General features: G+C 37.9%; 4 non-coding genes across 4 annotated transcripts; all 4 read left to right on the top strand.

Annotated features, from left to right (window-relative positions):
- The first annotated feature begins 1483 nt into the window (after positions 1-1483).
- Positions 1484-1556, top strand: TRNAF-GAA (transfer RNA phenylalanine (anticodon GAA)). Its single transcript has one exon. It is a non-coding gene; the product is annotated as a tRNA-Phe (tRNA).
- Positions 1557-2648: 1092 nt separating this feature from the next.
- TRNAF-GAA (transfer RNA phenylalanine (anticodon GAA)) lies at positions 2649-2721 on the top strand. The gene has a single exon. It is a non-coding gene; the product is annotated as a tRNA-Phe (tRNA).
- A 2262-nt stretch (positions 2722-4983) lies between these two features.
- TRNAF-GAA (transfer RNA phenylalanine (anticodon GAA)) lies at positions 4984-5056 on the top strand. The gene has a single exon. It is a non-coding gene; the product is annotated as a tRNA-Phe (tRNA).
- Positions 5057-10801: 5745 nt separating this feature from the next.
- On the top strand, positions 10802-10874 carry TRNAF-AAA (transfer RNA phenylalanine (anticodon AAA)). The gene has a single exon. It is a non-coding gene; the product is annotated as a tRNA-Phe (tRNA).
- Positions 10875-18910: the final 8036 nt, after the last annotated feature.

The following is an 18910-nucleotide window of genomic DNA, read 5'->3' as shown; positions in this document are numbered from 1 at the left end:
TTTTTGTAAAGTAAACTCTTGTCTGCATTACCCTCCACTTCCCCTTGAACACAGATGCAGATGTCAGTAGTCAGATGACATTGCTTACCTACTCATGCCAAATACGTCTGGGTAATATAGTGATAGTCCATTTGGAGTTAAAAAAAAAAATGACCTAACCTGGATCCCAAAAATATTATTTACCCATTGCACCAGTTAACTGCTGAATGATACAGACTCCTTAAAACATATCTCTAACATATAAGGTCAAATATCCAGGTCATGCATCTATTTAGTTAAATGGTTCAAATCAAAGTATGAAGCATACAGCTAGCAGCAGGCCGAAATAGCTCAGTTGGGAGAGCGTTAGACTGAATATCTAAAGGTCCCTGGTTCAATCCCGGTTTTTGGCAATGTTGAGAGGTTTCTTGTTTCTCACAAAATAGGTCTTGGAATCAGCTGTAGTACTTTTTCTCTATTCATCAAAGTTTTCCAACTGATCTACAACACAATCAATTTAACATAGACTTTGCTTTATATCCTCCTTCTAAACTTGCTTCCACCTCTCTTACCTTCAGGTTTGACAATGAATATTTCCCATTTCATGCTTTTTTGTAAAGTAAACTCTTGTCTGCATTACTTTCCACTTCCCCTTGAACACAGATGTCAGTAGTCAGATGACATTGCTTACCTACTCATGCCAAATACGTCTGGGTAATATAGTGCTAGTCCATTCGGAGTTAAAAAAAAAAATGACCTAACCTGGATCCCAAAAATATTATTTACCCATTGCACCAGTTAATTGCGGAATGATACAGGACTCCTTAAAACATATCTCTACCATATGAGGTTAAAAATCCAGGTCCTGCATCTATTTCGTTAAATGGTTTAAATTAAAGTATGAAGACCACAGCTATAAGCAGGCCGAAATAGCTCAGTTGGGAGCGCGTTAGACTGAAGATCTAAAGGTCCCTGGTTCAATCCCGGGTTTCGGCACAGTTGAGAGGTTCCTTGCTTCTAACGAAATAGATCTTGGAGTCAGCTGTAGTACTTTTTTCTCTATCAACATTTTTATCAACTGATCTACAAAATGATCAATTCAACATAGACTTTGCTTTCTGTCCTCCTTTTAAACTTTCTTCCACCTATCTTGCCTTCAGGTTTGACTATGAATGTTTCCCATTTCGTCCTTTTTTGTTAAGTAAACTCTTGTCTGCATCACATTCCACTTCCCCTTGAACACAGATGTCAGTAGTCAGATGACATTGCTTACCTACTCATGCCAAATATATCTGGGTAATATAGTGCTAGTCCATTCAGAGTTAAAAAAACAACTACCTAACCTGGATCCCAAAAATGCTATTTACCCATTGCACCAGTTAACTGGGGAATGATACAGGACTCCTTAAAACATATCTCTACCATATGAGGTTAAAAATCCAGGTCCTGCATCTATTTTGTTAAATGGTTCAAATTAAAGTATGAAAACCCCAGCTATCAGAAGGCCGAAATAGCTCAGTTGGGAGAGTGTTAGACTGAAGATCTAAAGGTCCCTGGTTCAATCCCAGGTTTCGGCACAGTTGAGAGGTTCCTTGCTTCTAACAAAATAGGTCTTGGAATCAGCTGTACTACTTTTTCTCTATTCATCAAATTTTTTCCAACTGATCTACAACACAATCAATTTAACATAGACTTTGCTTCATGTCCTCCTTCTAAACTTGCTTCGACTTCTCTTACCTTCAGGTTTGACAATGAATATTTCCCATTTTATGCTTTTTTGTAAAGTAAACTCTTGTCTGCATTACCTTCCACTTCATCTTGAACACAGATGTCAGTAGTCAGATGACATTGCTTACCAAATCATGCCAAATATATCTGGGTAATATAGTGCTAGTCCATTCAGAGTTAAAAAAACAACTACCTAACCTGGATCCCAAAAATTCTATTTACCCATTGCACCAGTTAATTGAGGAATGATACAGGAGTCCTTAAAACATATCTCTACCATATGCGGTTAAATATCTAGGTCCTGCATCTATTTTGTTAAATGGTTTAAATTAAAGTATGAAGACCACAAATATAAGCAGGCCGAAATAGCTCAGTTGGGAGAGCGTTAGATTGAAAATCTAAAGGTCCTTCATTCAATCCCGGGTTTCGGCACAGTTGAGAGGTTCCTTGCTTCTAACAAAATAGGTCTTGGAATCAGCTGTACTACTTTTTCTCTATTCATCAAATTTTTTCCAACTGATCTACAACACAATCAATTTAACATAGACTTTGCTTTATGTCCTCCTTCTAAACTTGCTTCGACTTCTCTTACCTTCAGGTTTGACAATGAATATTTCCCATTTCATGCTTTTTTGTAAAGTAAACTCTTGTCTGCATCACATTCCACTTCCCCTTGAACACAGATGTCAGTAGTCAGATGACATTGCTTACCTACTCATGCCAAATATATCTGGGTAATATAGTGCTAGTCCATTCAGAGTTAAAAAAACAACTACCTAACCTGGATCCCAAAAATGCTATTTACCCATTGCACCAGTTAACTGGGGAATGATACAGGACTCCTTAAAACATATCTCTACCATATGAGGTTAAAAATCCAGGTCCTGCATCTATTTTGTTAAATGGTTCAAATTAAAGTATGAAGACCCAGCTATCAGAAGGCCGAAATAGCTCAGTTGGGAGAGCGTTAGACTGAAGATCTAAAGGTCCCTGGTTCAATCCCAGGTTTCGGCACATTTGAGAGGTTCCTTGCTTCTAACAAAATAGGTCTTGGAATCAGCTGTAGTACTTTTTCTCTATTCATCAAATTTTTTCCAACTGATCTACAACACAATCAATTTAACATAGACTTTGCTTTATGTCCTCCTTCTAAACTTGCTTCCACCTCTCTTACCTTCAGGTTTGACAATGAATATTTCCCATTTCATGCTTTTTTGTAAAGTAAACTCTTGTCTGCATTACCTTCCGCTTCCCCTTGAACACAGATGTCAGTAGTCAGATGACATTGCTTACCTACTCATGCCAAATATATCTGGGTAATATAGTGCTAGTCCATTCAGAGTTAAAAAAACAACTACCTAACCTGGATCCCAAAAATGCTATTTACCCATTGCACCAGTTAATTGCGGAATGATACAGGACTCCTTAAAACATATCTCTACCATATGAGGTTAAAAATCCAGGTCCTGCATCTATTTTGTTAAATGGTTTAAATTAAAGTATGAAGACCACAAATATAAGTAGGCCGAAATAGCTCAGTTGGGAGAGCGTTAGACTGAAGATATAAAGGCCCCTGATTCAATCCCGGGTTTCGGCACAGTTGAGAGGTTCCTTGCTTCTAACAAAATAGGTCTTGGAATCAGCTGTAGTACTTTTTTCTCTATCAACATTTTTATCAACTGATCTACAAAATTATCAATTCAACATAGACTTTGCTTTCTGTCCTCCTTTTAAACTTTCTTCCACCTATCTTGCCTTCAGGTTTGACTATGAATGTTTCCCATTTCGTCCTTTTTTGTAAAGTAAACTCTTGTCTGCATCACATTCCACTTCCCCTTGAACACAGATGTCAGCAGTCAGATGACATTGCTTACCTACTCATGCCAAATATATCTGGGTAATATAGTGCTAGTCCATTCAGAGTTAAAAAAAACAACTACCTAACCTGGATCCCAAAAATGCTATTTACCCATTGCACCAGTTAACTGCGGAATGATACAGGACTCCTTAAAACATATCTCTACCATATGAGGTTAAAAATCCAGGTCCTGCATCTATTTTGTTAAATGGTTCAAATTAAAGTATGAAGACCGCAGCTATCAGAAGGCCGAAATAGCTCAGTTGGGAGAGCGTTAGACTGAAGATCTAAAGGTCCCTGGTTCAATCCTGGGTTTCGGCACAGATGAGAGGTTCCTTGCTTCAAACAAAATAGGTCTTGGAATCAGCTGTAGTACTTTTTCTCTATTCATCAAATTTTTTCCAACTGATCTACAACACAATCAATTTAACATAGACTTTGCTTTATGTCCTCCTTCTAAACCTGCTTCCACCTCTCTTACCTTCAGGTTTGACAATGAATATTAACCATTTCATGCTTTTTTGTAAAGTAAACTCTTGTCTGCATTACCTTCCACTTCCCCTTGAACACAGATGCAGATGTCAGTAGTCAGATGACATTGCTTACCTACTCATGCCAAATACGTCTGGGTAATATAGTGATCGTCCATTCGGAGTTAAAAAAAAAATGACCTAACCTGGATCCCAAAAATATTATTTACCCATTGCACTAGTTAACTGCTGAATGATACAGGACACCTTAAAACATATCTCTAACATATAAGGTCAAATATCCAGGTCATGCATCTATTTAGTTAAATGGTTAAAATCAAAGTATGAAGACTACAGCTAGCAGCAGGCCGAAATAGCTCAGTTGGGAGAGCGTTAGACTGAATATCTAAAGGTCCCTCGTTCAATCCCGGTTTTCGGCAATGTTGAGAGGTTTCTTGTTTCTCACAAAGTAAGTCTTGCAATCAGCTGTAGTACTTTTTTCTCTATCAACATTTTTATCAACTGATCTACAAAATGATCAATTCAACATAGACGTTGCTTTCTGTCCTCCTTTTAAACTTTCTTCCACTTATCTTGCCTTCAGGTTTGACTATGAATGTTTCCCATTTCGTCCTTTTTTGTAAAGTAAACTCTTGTCTGCATCACATTCCACTTCCCCTTGAACACAGATGTCAGTAGTCAGATTACATTGCTTACCTACTCATGCCAAATATATCTGGGTAATATAGTGCTAGTCCATTCAGAGTTAAAAAAACAACTACCTAACCTGGATCCCAAAAATGCTATTTACCCATTGCACCAGTTAACTGCGGAATGATACAGGACTCCTTAAAACATATCTCTACCATATGAGGTTAAAAATCCAGGTCCTGCATCTATTTTGTTAAATGGTTCAAATTAAAGTATGAAGACCCCGGCTATCAGAAGGCCGAAATAGCTCAGTTGGGAGAGCGTTAGACTGAAGATCTAAAGGTCCCTGGTTCAATCCCGGGTTTCGGCACAGTTTAGAGGTTCCTTGCTTCTAACAAAATAGGTCTTGGAATCAGCTGTAGTACTTTTTCTCTATTCATCAACGTTTTCCAACTGATCTACAACACAATCAATTTAACATAGACTTTGCTTTATGTCCTCCTTTTAAACTTGCTTCCACCTCTCTTACCTTCAGGTTTGACAATGAATATTTCCCATTTCATGCTTTTCTGTAAAGTAAACTCTTGTCTGCATTACCTTCCACTTCCCCTTGAACACAGATGTCAGTAGTCAGATGACATTGCTTACCTACTCATGCCAAATACGTCTGGGTAATATAGTGCTAGTCCATTCGGAGTTAAAAAAAAAATGACCTAACCTGGATCCCAAAAATATTATTTACCCATTGCACCAGTTAATTGCGGAATGATACAGGACTCCTTAAAACATATCTCTACCATATGAGGTTAAAAATCCAGGTCCTGCATCTATTTCGTTAAATGGTTTAAATTAAAGTATGAAGACCACAGCTTTAAGCAGGACGAAATAGCTCAGTTGGGAGACCGTTAGACTGAAGATCTAAAGGTCCCTGGTTTAATCCTGGGTTTCGGCACAGTTGAGAGGTTCATTGCTTCTAACAAAATAGGTCTTGGAATCAGCTGTAGTACTTTTTTCTCTATCAACATTTTTATCAACTGATCTACAAAATGATCAATTCAACATAGACGTTGCTTTCTGTCCTCCTTTTAAACTTTCTTCCACCTATCTTGCCTTCAGGTTTGACTATGAATGTTTCCCATTTAGTCCTTTTTTGTAAAGTAAACTCTTGTCTGCATCCCATTCCACTTCCCCTTGAACACAGATGTCAGTAGTCAGATGACATTGCTTACCTACTCATGCCAAATATATCTGGGTAATATAGTGCTAGTCCATTCAGAGTTAAAAAAACAACTACCTAACCTGGATCCCAAAAATGCTATTTACCCATTGCACCAGTTAACTGGGGAATGATACAGGACTCCTTAAAACATATCTCTACCATATGATGTTAAAAATCCAGGTCCTGCATCTATTTTGTTAAATGGTTCAAATTAAAGTATGAAGACCCCATCTATCAGAAGGCCGAAATAGCTCAGTTGGGAGAGCGTTAGACTGAAGATCTAAAGGTCCCTGGTGCAATCCCAGGTTTCGGCACAGTTGAGAGGTTCCTTGCTTCTAACAAAATAGGTCTTGGAATCAGCTGTAGTACTTTTTCTCTATTCATCAAATTTTTTCCAACTGATCTACAACACAATCAATTTAACATAGACTTTGTTTTATGTCCTCCTTCTAAACTTGCTTCCACCTCTCTTACCTTCAGGTTTGACAATGAATATTTCCCATTTCATGCTTTTTTGTAAAGTAAACTCTTGTCTGCATTACCTTCCACTTCCCCTTGAACACAGATGTCAGTAGTCAGATGACATTGCTTACCTACTCATGCCAAATATATCTGGGTAATATAGTGCTAGTCCATTCAGAGTTAAAAAAACAACTACCTAACCTGGATCCCCAAAATGCTATTTACCCATTGCACCAGTTAATTGCGGAATGATACAGGACTCCTTAAAACATATCTCTACCATATGAGGTTAAAAATCCATGTCCTGCATCTATTTTGTTAAATGGTTTAAATTAAAGTATGAAGACCACAGCTATAAGCAGGCCGAAATAGCTCAGTTGGGAGAGCGTTAGACTGAAGATCTAAAGGTCCCTGTTTCAATCCCGGGTTTTGGCACAGTTGAGAGGTTCCATGCTTCTAACAAAATAGGTCTTGGAATCAGCTGTAGTACTTTTTTCTCTATCAACATTTTTATCAACTGATCTACAAAATGATCAATTCAAGATAGACTTTGCTTTCTGTCCTCCTTTTAAACTTTCTTCCACCTATCTTGCCTTCAGGTTTGACTATGAATGTTTCCCATTTCGTCCTTTTTTGTAAAGTAAACTCTTGTCTGCATCACATTCCACTTCCGCTTGAACACAGATGTCAGTAGTCAGATGACATTGCTTACCTACTCATGCCAAATATATCTGGGTAATATAGTTCTAGTCCATTCAGAGTTAAAAAAACAACTACCTAACCTGGATCCCAAAAATGCTATTTACCCATTGCACCAGTTAACTGGGGAATGATACAGGACTCCTTAAAACATATCTCTACCATATGAGGTTAAAAATCCAGGTCCTGCATCTATTTTGTTAAATGGTTTAAATTAAAGTATGAAGACCACAGCTATAAGCAGGCTGAAATAGCTCAGTTGGGAGAGCGTTAGACTGAAGATCTAAAGGTCCCTGTTTCAATCCCGGGTTTTGGCACAGTTGAGAGGTTCCTTGCTTCTAACAAAATAGGTCTTGGAATCAGCTGTAGTACCTTTTTCTCTATCAACATTTTTATCGAACTGATCTACAAAATGATCAATTCAACATAGACTTTGCTTTCTGTCCTCCTTTTAAACTTTCTTCCACCTATCTTGCCTTCAGGTTTGACTATGAATGTTTCCCATTTCGTCCTTTTTTGTAAAGTAAACTCTTGTCTGCATCACATTCCACTTCCCCTTGAACACAGATGTCAGTAGTCAGATGACATTGCTTACCTACTCATGCCAAATATATCTGGGTAATATAGTGCTAGTCCATTCAGAGTTAAAAAAACAACTACCTAACCTGGATCCCAAAAATGCTATTTACCCATTGCACCAGTTAACTGGGGAATGATACTGGACTCCTTAAAACATATCACTACCATATGAGGTTAAAAATCCAGGTCCTGCATCTATTTTGTTAAATGGTTCAAATTAAAGTATGAAGACCACAGATATCAGCAGGCCGAAATAGCTCAGTTGGGAGAGTGTTAGACTGAAGATCTAAAGGTCCCTGGTTCAATCCCGGGTTTCGGCACTGTTGAGAGGTTCCTTGCTTCTAACAAAATAGGTCTTAGAATCAGCTGTTGTCCTTTTTCTGTATTCATCATTTTTTTTCTAACTGATCTACAACACAATCAATTTAACATAGACTTTGCTTTCTGTCCTCCTTCTAGACTTGCTTCCAACTCTCTTGCCTTCAGGTTTGACTATGAATGTTTCCCATGTCATGCTTTTTTGTAAAGTAAACTCTGGTCTGCATTACCTTCCACTTCCCCTTGAACACAGATGTCAGTGGTCAGATGACATTGCTTACCTAACTCAGGCAAAATATGTCTGGGTAATATAGTGCTAGTCCATACGGAGTTAAAAAAAAATGACCTAACCTGGATCCCAAAAATAGTATTTACCCATTGCACCAGTTAACTGCTGAATGATACAGGACTCCTTAAAACATATCTCTAACCTATAAGGTCAAATATCCAGGTCATGCATCTATTTTGTTAAATGGTTCAAATCAAAGTATGTAGACTACAGCTAGCAGGAGGCAGAAAAATCTCAGTTGGGAGACCGTTAGACTGAAGATCTAAAGGTCCCTGGTTTAATCCCGGGTTTCGGCACTGTTGAGAGGTTCCTTGCTTCTCACAAAATAAGTCTTGGAATCAGCTGTAGTACTTTTTTCTCTATCAACATTTTTATCAACTGATCCACAAAATGATCAATTCAACATAGACTTTGCTTTCTGTCCTCCTTTTAAACTTTCTTCCACCTATCTTGCCTTCAGGTTTGACTATGAATGTTTCCCATTTTGTCCTTTTTTGTAAAGTAAACTCTTGTCTGCATCACATTCCACTTCCCCTTGAACACAGATGTCAGTAGTCAGATGACATTGCTTACCTACTCATGCCAAATATATCTGGGTGTATGCTAGTCCATTCAGAGTTAAAAAAACAACTACCTAACCTGGATCCCAAAAATGCTATTTACCCATTGCACCAGTTAACTGGGGAATGATACAGGACTCCTTAAAACATATCTCTACCATATGAGGTTAAAAATCCAGGTCCTGCATCTATTTTGTTAAATGTTTCAAATTGAAGTATGAAGACCACAGCTATCAGAAGGCCGAAATAACTCAGTTGGGAGAGCGTTAGACTGAAGATCTAAAGGTCCCTGTTTCAATCCCAGGTTTCGGCACAGTTGAGAGGTTCCTTGCTTCTAACAAAATAGGTCTTGGAATCAGCTGTAGTACTTTTTCTCTATTCATCAAATTTTTTCCAACTGATCTACAACACAATCAATTTAACATAGACTTTGCTTTATGTCCTCCTTCTAAACTTGCTTCCACCTCTCTTACCTTCAGGTTTGACAATGAATATTTCCCATTTCATGCTTTTTTGTAAAGTAAACTCTTGTCTGCATTAGCTTCCACTTCCCCTTGAACACGGATGTCAGTAGTCAGATGACATTGCTTACCTACTCATGCCAAATATATCTGGGTAATATAGTGTTAGTCCATTCACAGTTAAAAAAACAACTACCTAACCTGGATCCAAAAAATGCTATTTACCCATTGCACCAGTTAATTGCGGAATGATACAGGACTCCTTAAAACATATCTCTACCATATGAGGTTAAAAATCCAGGTCCTGCATCTATTTTGTTAAATGGTTTAAATTAAAGTATGAAGACCACATCTATAAGCAGGCCGAAATAGCTCAGTTGGGAGAGCGTCACACTGAAGATCTAAAGGTCCCTTGTTCAATCCCGGGTTTCGGCACAGTTGAGAGGTTCCTTGCTTCTAACAAAATAGGTCTTGGAATCAGCTGTAGTACTTTTTCTCTATTCATCAAATTTTTTCCAACTGATCTACAACACAATCAATTTAACATAGACTTTGCTTTATGTCCTCCTTCTAAACTTGCTTCCATCTCTCTTACCTTCAGGTTTGACAATGAATATTTCCCATTTCATGCTTTTTTGTAAAGTAAACTCTTGTCTGCATTACCTTCCACTTCCCCTTGAACACAGATGTCAGTAGTCAGATGACATTGCTTACCTACTCATGCCAAATATATCTGGATAATATAGTGCTAGTCCATTCAGAGTTAAAAAAACAACTACCTAACCTGGATCAAAAAAATGCTATTTACCCATTGTACCAGTTAATTGCGGAATGATACAGGACTCCTTAAAACATATCTCTACCATATGAGGTTAAAAATCCAGGTCCTGCATCTATTTTGTTAAATGGTTTAAATTAAAGTATGAAGACCACAGCTATAAGCAGGCCGAAATAGCTCAGTTGGGAGAGCGTTAGACTGAAGATCTAAAGGTCCCTGGTTCAATCCTGGGTTTCGGCACAGTTGAGAGGTTCCTTGCTTCTAACAAAATAGGTCTTGGAATCAGCTGTAGTACTTTTTCTCTATTCATCAAATTTTTTCCAACTGATCTACAACACAATCAATTTAACATAGACTTTGCTTTATGTCCTCCTTCTAAACTTGCTTCCACCTCTCTTACCTTCAGGTTTGACAATGAATATTTCCCATTTCATGCTTTTTTGTAAAGTAAACTCTTGTCTGCATTACCTTCCACTTCCCCTTGAACACAGATGTCAGTAGTCATATGACATTGCTTACCTACTCATGCCAAATACGTCTGGGTAATATAGTGCTAGTCCATTCGGAGTTAAAAAAACAACTACCTAACCTGGATCCAAAAAATGCTATTTACCCATTGTACCAGTTAATTGCGGAATGATACAGGACTCCTTAAAACATATCTCTACCATATGAGGTTAAAAATCCAGGTCCTGCATCTATTTTGTTAAATGGTTCAAATTAAAGTATTAAGACACCAGCTATTAGAAGGCTGAAATAGCTCAGTTGGGAGAGCGTTAGACCAAAGATCTAAAGGTCCCTGGTTCAATCCCGGGTTTTGGCACAGTTGAGAGGTTCCTTTCTTCTAACAAAATTTCTCTTGGAATCAGCTGTAGTACTTTTTCTCTATTCATCAAATTGTTTCCAACTGATCTACAACACAATCAATTTAACATAGACTTTGCTTTATGTCCTCCTTCTAAACTTGCTTCCACCTCTCTTACCTTCAGGTTTGACAATGAATATTAACCATTTCATGCTTTTTTGTAAAGTAAACTCTTGTCTGCATTACCCTCCACTTCCCCTTGAACACAGATGCAGATGTCAGTAGTCAGATGACATTGCTTACCTATTCATGCCAAATACGTCTGGGTAATATAGTGATAGTCCATTCGGAGTTAAAAAAAAAATGACCTAACCTGGATCCCAAAAATATTATTTACCCATTGCACCAGTTAACTGCTTAATGATACAGGACTCCTTAAAACATATCTCTTACATATAAGGTCAAATATCCAGGTCATGCATCTATTTAGTTAAATGGTTCAAATCAAAGTAATAAGACTACAGCTAGCAGCAGGCCGAAATAGCTCAGTTGGGAGAGCGTTAGACTGAATATCTAAAGGTCCCTGGTTCAATCCCGGTTTTCGGCAATGTTGAGAGGTTTCTTGTTTCTCACAAAGTAAGTCTTGTAATCAGCTGTAGTACTTTTTCTCTATCAACATTTTTATCAACTGACCTACAAAATGATCAATTCAACATATACGTTGCTTTCTGTCCTCCTTTTAAACTTTCTTCCACCTATCTTGCCTTCAGGTTTGACTATGAATGTTTCCCATTTCGTCCTTTTTTGTAAAGTAAAGTCTTGTCTGCATCGCATTCCACTTCCCCTTGAACACAGATGTCAGTAGTCAGATTACATTGCTTACCTACTAATGCCAAATATATCTGGGTAATATAGTGCTAGTCCATTCAGAGTTAAAAAACAACTACCTAACCTGGATCCCAAAAATGCTATTTACCCATTGCACCAGTTAACTGCGGAATGATACAGGACTCCTTAAAACATATCTCTACCATATAAGGTTAAAAATCCAGGTCCTGCATCTATTTTGTTAAATGGTTCAAATTAAAGTATGAAGACCCCAGCTATCAGAAGGCCGAAATAGCTCAGTTGGGAGAGAGTTAGACTGAATATCTAAAGGTCCCTCGTTCAATCCCGGTTTTCGGCAATGTTGAGAGGTTTCTTGTTTCTCACAAAGTAAGTCTTGCAATCAGCTGTAGTACTTTTTTCTCTATCAACATTTTTATCAACTGATCTACAAAATGATCAATTCAACATAGACTTTGCTTTCAGTCCTCCTTTTAAACTTTCTTCCACCTATCTTGCCTTCAGGTTTGACTATGAATGTTTCCCATTTCGTCCTTTTTTGTAAAGTAAACTCTTGTCTGCATCACATTCCACTTCCCCTTGAACACAGATGTCAGTAGTCAGATGACATTGCTTACCTACTCATGCCAAATATATCTGGGTAATATGGTGCTAGTCCATTCAGAGTTAAAAAAACAACTACCTAACCTGGATCCCAAAAATGCTATTTACCCATTGCACCAGTTAACTGCGGAATGATACAGGACTCCTTAAAACATATCTCTACCATATGAGGTTAAAAATCCAAGTCCTGCATCTATTTTGTTAAATGGTTCAAATTAAAGTATGAAGACCCCAGCTATCAGAAGGCCGAAATAGCTCAGTTGGGAGAGCGTTAGACTGAAGATCTAAAGGTCCCTGGTTCAATCCTGGGTTTTGGCCCAGTTGAGAGGTTCCTTGCTTCTAACAAAATAGGTCTTGGAATCAGCTGTAGTACTTTTTCTCTATTCATCAAATTTTTTCCAACTGATCTACAACACAATCAATTTAACATAGACTTTGCTTTATGTCCTCCTTCTAAACTTGCTTCCACCTCTCTTACCTTCAGGTTTGACAATGAATATTTCCCATTTCATGTTTTTTTGTAAAGTAAACTCTTGTCTGCATTACCTTCCACTTCCCCTTGAACACAGATGTCAGTAGTCAGATGACATTGCTTACCTACTCATGCCAAATATATCTGGGTAATATAGTGCTAGTCCATTCAGAGTTAAAAAAACAACTACCTAACCTGGATCCCCAAAATGCTATTTACCCATTGCACCAGTTAATTGCGGAATGATACAGGACTCCTTAAAACATATCTCTATCATATGAGGTTAAAAATCCAGGTCCTGCATCTATTTTGTTAAATGGTTTAAATTAAAGTATGAAGACCACAGCTATAAGCAGGCCAAAATAGCTCAGTTGGGAGAGCGTTAGACTGAAGATTTAAAGGTCCCTGTTTCAAACCCGGGTTTCGGCACAGTTGAGAGGTTCCATGCTTCTAACAAAATAGGTCTTGGAATCAGCTGTAGTACTTTTTTCTCTATCAACATTTTTATCAACTGATCTACAAAATGATCAATTCAAGATAGACTTTGCTTTCTGTCCTCCTTTTAAACTTTCTTCCACCTATCTTGCCTTCAGGTTTGACCATGAATGTTTCCCATTTCGTCCTTTTTTGTAAAGTAAACTCTTGTCTGCATCACATTCCACTTCCGCTTGAACACAGATGTCAGTAGTCAGATGACATTGCTTACCTACTCATGCCAAATATATCTGGGTAATATAGTTCTAGTCCATTCAGAGTTTAAAAAACAACTACCTAACCTGGATCCCAAAAATGCTATTTACCCATTGCACCAGTTAACTGGGGAATGATACAGGACTCCTTAAAACATATCTCTACCATATGAGGTTAAAAATCCAGGTCCTGCATCTATTTTGTTAAATGGTTCAAATTAAAGTATGAAGACCCCAGATATCAGAAGGCAGAAATAGCTCAGTTGGGAGAGCCTTAGACTGAAGATCTAAAGGTCCCTGGTTCAATCCCGGGTTTCAGCACAGTTTAGAGGTTCCTTGCTTCTAACAAAATACGTCTTGGAATCAGCTGTAGTACTTTTTCTCTATTCATCAAATTGTTTCCAACTGATCTACAACATAATCAATTTAACATAGACTTTGCTTTATGTCCTCCTTCTAAACTTGCTTCCACCTCTCTTACCTTCAGGTTTGACAATGAATATTTCCCATTTCATGCTTTTTTGTAAAGTAAACTCTTGTCTGCATTACCTTCCACTTCCCCTTGAACACAGATGTCAGTAGTCAGATGACATTGCTTACCTACTCATGCCAAATATATCTGGGTAATATAGTGCTAGTCCATTCAGAGTTAAAAAACAACTACCTAACCTGGATCCCAAAAATGCTATTTACCCATTGCACCAGTTAATTGCGGAATGATACAGGACTCGGTAAAACATATCTCTACCATATGAGGTTAAAAATCCAGGTCCTGCATCTATTTTGTTAAATGGTTTAAATTAAAGTATGAAGACCACAGCTATAAGCAGGCCGAAATAGCTAAGTTGGGAGAGCGTTAGACTGAAGATCTAAAGGTCCCTGGTTCAATCCCGGGTTTCGGCACAGTTGAGAGGTTCCTTGCTTCTAACAAAATAGGTCTTGGAATCAGCTGTAGTACTTTTTTGTCTATGAACATTTTTATCAACTGATCTACAAAATGATCAATTCAACATAGACTTTGCTTTCTGTCCTCCTTTTAAACTTAATTCCACCTATCTTGCCTTCAGGTTTGACTATGAATGTTTCCCATTTCGTCCTTTTTTGTAAAGTAAACTCTTGTCTGCATCACATTCCACTTCCCCTTGAACACAGATGTCAGTAGTCAGATGACATTGCTTACCTACTCATGCCAAATATATCTGGGTAATATGGTGCTAGTCCATTCAGAGTTAAAAAAACAACTACCTAACCTGGATCCCAAAAATGCTATTTACCCATTGCACCAGTTAACTGCGGAATGATACAGGACTCCTTAAAACATATCTCTACCATATGAGGTTAAAAATCCAAGTCCTGCATCTATTTTGTTAAATGGTTCAAATTAAAGTATGAAGACCCCAGCTATCAGAAGGCCGAAATAGCTCAGTTGGGAGAGCGTTCGACTGAAGATCTAAAGGTCCCTGGTTCAATCCTGGGTTTTGGCACAGTTGAGAGGTTCCTTGCTTCTAACAAAATAGGTCTTGGAATCAGCTGTAGTACTTTTTCTCTATTCATCAAATTTTTTCCAACTGATCTACAACACAATCAATTTAACATAGACTTTGTTTTATGTCCTCCTTCTAAACTTGCTTCCACCTCTCTTACCTTCAGGTTTGACAATGAATATTTCCCATTTCATGCTTTTTTGTAAAGTAAACTCTTGTCTGCATTACCTTCCACTTCCCCTTGAACACAGATGTCAGTAGTCAGATGACATTGCTTACCTACTCATGCCAAATATATCTGGGTAATATAGTGCTAGTCCATTCAGAGTTAAAAAAACAACTACCTAACCTGGATCCCCAAAATGCTATTTACCCATTGCACCAGTTAATTGCGGAATGATACAGGACTCCTTAAAACATATCTCTACCATATGAGGTTAAAAATCCATGTCCTGCATCTATTTTGTTAAATGGTTTAAATTAAAGTATGAAGACCACAGCTATAAGCAGGCCGAAATAGCTCAGTTGGGAGAGCGTTAGACTGAAGATCTAAAGGTCCCTGTTTCAATCCCGGGTTTTGGCACAGTTGAGAGGTTCCATGCTTCTAACAAAATAGGTCTTGGAATCAGCTGTAGTACTTTTTTCTCTATCAACATTTTTATCAACTGATCTACAAAATGATCAATTCAAGATAGACTTTGCTTTCTGTCCTCCTTTTAAACTTTCTTCCACCTATCTTGCCTTCAGGTTTGACTATGAATGTTTCCCATTTCGTCCTTTTTTGTAAAGTAAACTCTTGTCTGCATCACATTCCACTTCCGCTTGAACACAGATGTCAGTAGTCAGATGACATTGCTTACCTACTCATGCCAAATATATCTGGGTAATATAGTTCTAGTCCATTCAGAGTTAAAAAAACAACTACCTAACCTGGATCCCAAAAATGCTATTTACCCATTGCACCAGTTAACTGGGGAATGATACAGGACTCCTTAAAACATATCTCTACCATATGAGGTTAAAAATCCAGGTCCTGCATCTATTTTGTTAAATGGTTTAAATTAAAGTATGAAGACCACAGCTATAAGCAGGCCGAAATAGCTCAGTTGGGAGAGCGTTAGACTGAAGATCTAAAGGTCCCTGTTTCAATCCCGGGTTTTGGCACAGTTGAGAGGTTCCTTGCTTCTAACAAAATAGGTCTTGGAATCAGCTGTAGTACCTTTTTCTCTATCAACATTTTTATCGAACTGATCTACAAAATGATCAATTCAACATAGACTTTGCTTTCTGTCCTCCTTTTAAACTTTCTTCCACCTATCTTGCCTTCAGGTTTGACTATGAATGTTTCCCATTTCGTCCTTTTTTGTAAAGTAAACTCTTGTCTGCATCACATTCCACTTCCCCTTGAACACAGATGTCAGTAGTCAGATGACATTGCTTACCTACTCATGCCAAATATATCTGGGTAATATAGTGCTAGTCCATTCAGAGTTAAAAAAACAACTACCTAACCTGGATCCCAAAAATGCTATTTACCCATTGCACCAGTTAACTGGGGAATGATACTGGACTCCTTAAAACATATCACTACCATATGAGGTTAAAAATCCAGGTCCTGCATCTATTTTGTTAAATGGTTCAAATTAAAGTATGAAGACCACAGATATCAGCAGGCCGAAATAGCTCAGTTGGGAGAGTGTTAGACTGAAGATCTAAAGGTCCCTGGTTCAATCCCGGGTTTCGGCACTGTTGAGAGGTTCCTTGCTTCTAACAAAATAGGTCTTAGAATCAGCTGTTGTCCTTTTTCTGTATTCATCATTTTTTTTCTAACTGATCTACAACACAATCAATTTAACATAGACTTTGCTTTCTGTCCTCCTTCTAGACTTGCTTCCAACTCTCTTGCCTTCAGGTTTGACTATGAATGTTTCCCATGTCATGCTTTTTTGTAAAGTAAACTCTGGTCTGCATTACCTTCCACTTCCCCTTGAACACAGATGTCAGTGGTCAGATGACATTGCTTACCTAACTCAGGCAAAATATGTCTGGGTAATATAGTGCTAGTCCATACGGAGTTAAAAAAAAATGACCTAACCTGGATCCCAAAAATAGTATTTACCCATTGCACCAGTTAACTGCTGAATGATACAGGACTCCTTAAAACATATCTCTAACCTATAAGGTCAAATATCCAGGTCATGCATCTATTTTGTTAAATGGTTCAAATCAAAGTATGTAGACTACAGCTAGCAGGAGGCAGAAAAATCTCAGTTGGGAGACCGTTAGACTGAAGATCTAAAGGTCCCTGGTTTAATCCCGGGTTTCGGCACTGTTGAGAGGTTCCTTGCTTCTCACAAAATAAGTCTTGGAATCAGCTGTAGTACTTTTTTCTCTATCAACATTTTTATCAACTGATCCACAAAATGATCAATTCAACATAGACTTTGCTTTCTGTCCTCCTTTTAAACTTTCTTCCACCTATCTTGCCTTCAGGTTTGACTATGAATGTTTCCCATTTTGTCCTTTTTTGTAAAGTAAACTCTTGTCTGCATCACATTCCACTTCCCCTTGAACACAGATGTCAGTAGTCAGATGACATTGCTTACCTACTCATGCCAAATATATCTGGGTGTATGCTAGTCCATTCAGAGTTAAAAAAACAACTACCTAACCTGGATCCCAAAAATGCTATTTACCCATTGCACCAGTTAACTGGGGAATGATACAGGACTCCTTAAAACATATCTCTACCATATGAGGTTAAAAATCCAGGTCCTGCATCTATTTTGTTAAATGTTTCAAATTGAAGTATGAAGACCACAGCTATCAGAAGGCCGAAATAACTCAGTTGGGAGAGCGTTAGACTGAAGATCTAAAGGTCCCTGTTTCAATCCCGGGTTTCGGCACAGTTGAGAGGTTCCTTGCTTCTAACAAAATAGGTCTTGGAATCAGCTGTAGTACTTTTTCTCTATTCATCAAATTTTTTCCAACTGATCTACAACACAATCAATTTAACATAGACTTTGCTTTATGTCCTCCTTCTAAACTTGCTTCCACCTCTCTTACCTTCAGGTTTGACAATGAATATTTCCCATTTCATGCTTTTTTGTAAAGTAAACTCTTGTCTGCATTAGCTTCCACTTCCCCTTGAACACGGATGTCAGTAGTCAGATGACATTGCTTACCTACTCATGCCAAATATATCTGGGTAATATAGTGTTAGTCCATTCACAGTTAAAAAAACAACTACCTAACCTGGATCCAAAAAATGCTATTTACCCATTGCACCAGTTAATTGCGGAATGATACAGGACTCCTTAAAACATATCTCTACCATATGAGGTTAAAAATCCAGGTCCTGCATCTATTTTGTTAAATGGTTTAAATTAAAGTATGAAGACCACATCTATAAGCAGGCCGAAATAGCTCAGTTGGGAGAGCGTCACACTGAAGATCTAAAGGTCCCTTGTTCAATCCCGGGTTTCGGCACAGTTGAGAGGTTCCTTGCTTCTAACAAAATAGGTCTTGGAATCAGCTGTAGTACTTTTTCTCTATTCATCAAATTTTTTCCAACTGATCTACAACACAATCAATTTAACATAGACTTTGCTTTATGTCCTCCTTCTAAACTTGCTTCCATCTCTCTTACCTTCAGGTTTGACAATGAATATTTCCCATTTCATGCTTTTTTGTAAAGTAAACTCTTGTCTGCATTACCTTCCACTTCCCCTTGAACACAGATGTCAGTAGTCAGATGACATTGCTTACCTACTCATGCCAAATATATCTGGATAATATAGTGCTAGTCCATTCAGAGTTAAAAAAACAACTACCTAACCTGGATCAAAAAAATGCTATTTACCCATTGTACCAGTTAATTGCGGAATGATACAGGACTCCTTAAAACATATCTCTACCATATGAGGTTAAAAATCCAGGTCCTGCATCTATTTTGTTAAA

The sequence above is a fragment of the Lissotriton vulgaris genome, chromosome 8 (genome assembly GCF_964263255.1).
Source record: "Lissotriton vulgaris chromosome 8, aLisVul1.2, whole genome shotgun sequence".
NCBI classification, from domain to species: domain Eukaryota; kingdom Metazoa; phylum Chordata; class Amphibia; order Caudata; family Salamandridae; genus Lissotriton; species Lissotriton vulgaris.
Note: the sequence above shows the minus strand (reverse complement) of the source record. Positions and strands in the feature narration are given on the sequence as shown.